This window comes from Dipteris shenzhenensis, chromosome 9, assembly GCF_047967505.1.
Source record: "Dipteris shenzhenensis isolate YYH24624 ecotype China chromosome 9, Dip_SZ_1.0, whole genome shotgun sequence".
Lineage (NCBI taxonomy): Eukaryota > Viridiplantae > Streptophyta > Polypodiopsida > Gleicheniales > Dipteridaceae > Dipteris > Dipteris shenzhenensis.
This window is the reverse complement of record NC_141604.1, coordinates 45,783,390-45,789,103: the sequence shown is the minus strand read 5'-3', so window position 1 is coordinate 45,789,103 and position 5,714 is coordinate 45,783,390.

Genomic DNA, 5,714 nt, shown 5'->3' with positions numbered 1-5,714 from the left:
ATGCATTTTAGATCCTACTGCATAGCAGTAGCAGGATAGGTATCCAATTTAACTATTAAGGCCATCAATACCATAGTCTTGCTCTGTACATGATGAAGTTGCTTCTTTCCTCCCTCATCCTAAGGCTGTAGATGTTCTCCTTCATCTCCTCCACTCTTTGCTTGCTCTGTGCAATAGCTTCATCTAAATCCCTTAGCATGTGTTGAAGCTGCTTAAATTGCTCAAAAACATCAACATGGGCTATTTCCAAGACTTCCACTCTAGTTTGGAAATCTCTCACAATGACGGACTACCTTTTAAAACTTTCAAAAGCCATTGCAAGCTCGTCCACAACCTATCGTAATCTTGTTGCAAGGCCTTGTAGCTTACTCTTTGAACTTCCAACAGTGTTTCAAAATAACAACCCCCACTGTGGCTGCTGCAACTTGCTCCACTGTGGCTACTCTCTGCATCCTTCCTGGCCTAGAGAGCTGGCTCATTGTCTTCTCCACCCCGACTGCTCTCTGTCCCATCCTTCCTGGCCTTAAAGCTCTATCGCAGCTCCTGCATCACCGCTTTGGTTTCTGCATTCTCCCTTTTAGTTCCTCCATCATCTGGTCTTTTTCAATGTTCAATGCGTTCTGCATGCTGCAGAGCCATTTGTCCCTTTTGGCTCTTTGATCTTCAAGCTCCTTTAGCATCATTGCTAGTTCCTTGTCCATGATAGGGGACCTAATATCATGTAGAACACCAAATTAGAACCTTATTTTTATTGTTCATTGTGTTGTAATTTATATTATTTTCAAGATGTAAGGGTTAACTAATATTACAAGAACCTTCAAATGTGTAAATTATACTTATAGAGTCACTCTAATCAAGAAGGAGTTATACAAATAAGAAATACTTATATGTATAGCACTTACATATAGGATACCTTAAAACTATAAAAGCAAGACTTAAGTCGCAAATCATTGAGATTAAGAGTACTTAAGCTCTTTGAATTGTAGCCTCTATTATGATGTGGTGACTTTTTTCTATGCTAGTATTGTTAAGATATGACAAAGTTTGGGTATTATGTGTAGTATATAAAGAAATGCTTATTTATGAATACGACTCACGATGCAACCCATTAGGCTAACCACTCTTGTTATTTGCTAAATCAATCTTGCCAAAATTATTTTTTAACAAACGTTTTTCACCCTTAGGTGTTTGATATAATTATAAACACTTTGTAAAAAATGCTAGCTCATTGGAATCATTTTTATTTTCAAGCATGCTAGACAAAGTTTTAAATTTGAATATTGCCTACATAAAAAGCTGTGCTACCATATATTTGTGAGCATTTTGTAATCATATGTATGGTTTTTTGTGCTCCTACTAAAATTAAAAAGTAACATGAGTCTACCTTATGCTCAAGAGAGGGACTTGTCAAAAAAAACATTACCTGAAGAAGTGATTTTTTTGCCAAAAAATCAAAAGGACACTTTTATGTCCTGTTATGCTACCACACTAGTGAAATAATGGAAGGACATCATAGAAAAGTAGTTGTATCTATCCTTTACCTAGGAAATTAGAAGAAGGGTTTAGTTTTTTCTTCCTTGAAAAAGGAAAAGAGAGAGAGAGAGAGAGAGAGAGAGAGAGAGAGAAAGAGGGTAGATAGGATTTCCTTTGTATTTCAATTGGATTGAGGAGTGAAAATTTTAGAAATTTGCATTTGTTTGTTCTACTCAATAAGATAAGCATATGCATTGCAAGTAGTGGATATTTTCTCATTTCACTTGCAACCTTGCATTGTAGCAAGTAAAAGTACATCTATAACAAAAGAAGGAAATGAGGAAAGTGCCTTGATAGGGGCATCACCTAAAAGAAACATTGAAGAAACCCCTTTGCACAATGTGGCCTACAACTCAATTTAATATTTTGGTACTAGCCAACAATAAGTTTTTTAACCCAAATTATCTCCCCTTGGTTGGTATCAAAGACTTGTTTGACTTCATTCGCCACCACTTTGCATTTGAGGGTAAGCACCTTGTAAAGTACAACACATACAAGGTTGTGACCCATGTTACCCAACATACAGTCGAGTTGATGTGACAGACAAAGGGTATTACGAAACTATCACACTAGTTATTCTGCAAGGGTACATTCACCAATTCAAAGGTGCCTTGCAATTGGATTCTTTTTAGAGAGTACAGGGTGGCATTGTTGCTAAAAAAGGAGTAGGAGAAGGTGGGACATGAAAATTCTTGTTGCATTTAGACACAATGGAAACCATCATAAAGGCAGAGCCTTTTAGGGCACCCATTGTCTTTCATTGCAAAACAACTATTAGTTTGCTATGTTCCATTGGCCACATCGTCAATTAAGTCAATTTCTTTATTAATGCGCACCATAGCATTTGTAATAATCAAAGTTGACACAAATGACCCTTCTTCTTACCAGATCATCATTATTGATGGCCCATGAAATGAAGATCGAGCTGCAGTGAGTACAAGTTCACAAGAAACCAACATTTTTTGCCACTTCTCCATTGAAATGTTTACTCCAATTTGTTTTGCGTGTATCTTTTGGTCATGAATAAATGAAAAAATAGTTATGTGGATCGACTCAAAAGTACATAGACAATGGCATTGTCATGTATGTCTTGAAGAATGTATCATTCATGCATGCAAAGAATACACTTGGCCTATTCGACTTTATCATTCTTGAGGACGTCCTTGAGGAGGAACCGGAAGGGAAGACTTAAAGAATACATTCGTGAGCCCAGTTTTCAAGCTTTGGCTACAGGCCCAAGGTACTTGCCTTTTCTTCTTTTTTTCAAACAACTTTGGTGTTATCTTACTTATTGCAAAATATTTTCTTTGTCAACAAGTTTCAAGTATCCTGCACTTTACTGTTTTTAATGCTCAGCTCATCGAGAATCTTTGTGACACGTGGAGGTTCGCTTGTCAACCATGGCCATGCATGACCATATTGCTGCTCTTGTGACACTGTGCAAAGTATTGTGCAAGTCTCCTCTTGGGAAAATCTTATTGAAGGAGGGCAATGAGATATCTGTTTAGAGATGGGGTGTGCATATCGACAACCTTTTGAAGCTCGAGTCCGTAATTCTGCATTTCCATGCATACAGTCTCATTGGAACTCACAAAATTCTCTTGGACAGAAAGCCAAGTGGTAGTTTAACAATTAATATTTTGAGTTTTGTGATAGCCTTTAAAGAAAATGCTTGATGAGAAGACTTCATTTAAAGTACAACTTTGCCTTGGTATTTTGCAATGATATCAAAGTATGGCTTTCCTTCAGAAGTAGTTATTTCTCAAGTTTTAAATGAAATAAAAAGCTTGCACCATGAACTCTTTTTCAAAGCTCGAAGAAGTAATAAAATCAAAAGCATGAAAGAAGATAGTGTTTTTCCTAAGGTGGAGTTTTCTTTGACATGTATGGATTTAAATATGACCTTCATGCTTATGGTCTTCAAATAAAACAAGGATTCAACAAAAACAATCCATCCAATATGGATGTTCTAATATGCTTGCTAGAATTTCTCGCAACAACTATTTATGATTCATTTCTTGATATTCTTTACCATGATATCATGGTTGCCTCACACCAATACACTACTCCTTGGAATGTGCTTTCTAACCAATTAGATTGTGCACATTTGCAACCTCTACCATGAGAAGAGATAACATGCTTGGTAGCTACAAGTTCAACTTCTAGGGCCTTGCTTTTTAATTGTTTTAGTAAGTTCTCATCTACATTCAACAACAAATTATTTAAGTTGAATTCAATCACACTCGACATTTGCAAATTCTTTAAGGTGGGGCCTAGTGCAATGCAGCCTATTCACAACCTTTCGCTAGTCAAAACTTGTGCATCTTTGATTATAGCTCCCTTAGTTGCAGTCAATAAAAGCTCACATACATTATGTGGCCAATAGAAGACAATGAACAACTTGATATAGTCAAAACTTTCCCTACGTTGACATCAAGAGAGATTGCAAGTAAATACAATGCCAAGTATCTTCACAAGTGGTACACATTGTAAGCTATTATAAACAAAGTGAATGTGCTCGAGATGCTTTGTTCTCCTTTCCTGCTTCTTGTAGTGCATCAAATTCAAAATCTAATTGAAAGCAACAACCCATCATGTGCAACCAAAAAGTGGGTCCAAGAAATGAAAAACGACTTAACAAACAACAGTCATTGTATGCCAGAAAAATTGAGAGCTTTCTTGAGTACCCTTGTGTTTCTTGAGGGTCTTTAACATTTTCTTGCAAAAGAAAGACATTAAATTCTAACAAAAAATATAATTTACAAAAACATGGTGTAATCATTAACCACGTACCCTTGAAACAAAATATTGTATGCTCTTCCTATAGGAAACAATTGAAACAAAACAAAGTCCCCAAATTTTGCACCCAAAATGTGCCTTTGGCACCCAACATCAATTATACATCCATGGTGAATGATATTGAGGCTTGATTTGTTGCAATTTGAATTCCCTTTTCCCAAATTCATGAGGTGGCATATGAAGGGCCATAAAGACTATGGAGAAGCATTACAAATGCTCTAGTAGACATTGGTAAGTGCAACAGTTGCTCCCTAGATTTTTGGTTGCATGATGCATTGCCATGGTTACAACAAAGTGAAGACTGTAATATACACATAACTACACGATTGGCCTTATTAAGCCTAATTTCTTGAAAGCCCTTTATTCAAGAAAAAGAAAGAACAACTAAACCTACTTTGGATACAACACACACGCAATTTGCAAGCATTGGAAGCAACACAAGATCTTGAGACTAAAGACAACCTAAACAACACGTTGCAAAAAGATGTCCAAATAGACATTTTGGTGCATGGGATATATACCAGCCAGCACATAGCCAACTTTAAAGACATGCCCATTGTTGTTGCTCCTTTTGTGTGAAGAGTTTCCATTCCCTACATTGTTCTATAGGTATGCATGTATTTACAACACCCCTATATGCACTTTCTATCAAGAAATAGTTCAATGGGATGTGACCAATAAGGATGATGATATGCTATATCAATAGAAAAAAAATTCTCCAAAACAAAAAGAATTTTGGTTCACCAAGCACTCTCATCCACCTAGGTTTGATTGTGAAAGGCTCAAATGAGAGGAAGAACTCTACATGTTAAAGACGCCCTCTTGGACTCAACCGTGGAAATTTTTTTTGATTCTAAGATAGGGTTTTGTGACTTCGATGCACTCCAAACATTTGCAGACTACAAGCTAGACTACAAGCAAGACTAAAACAAATATGTTTACAATGGTTTGGCATGTATGGCCCACCATGTTCTTCATCATGTTCTCAGCTCTGCTATTGAGAGGCTATGGGAACCCTTGCTTGTGGCTACTTGAAAACCTTCCAAAGCAATGTGATGGCCATGGAGTTTGACAACTTTAACATCTACATTGGAACTTTATCAGATCAGACCTTTTCACTATTGCTCAGTACTACGTCCACAGATTTCAAGCTCTTAAAACCTTATCAGATCACACCTTATCAGATCCATAGATTTCAAGCACTTAAAACCTTATTAGATTAGGCCTTGTCACTCTTGCTAAGTATTACATTCACAAATTTCAAGATCTTAAAACCCTCTTGAGGCAAGACCCCTCTGTCTTGGGCAAGATCTTGACTACTTCTTTGTTCATTGAGTTCCAAAATAGAGGAAGCCAGTATGACCATGGCTTGCTTTGCATCG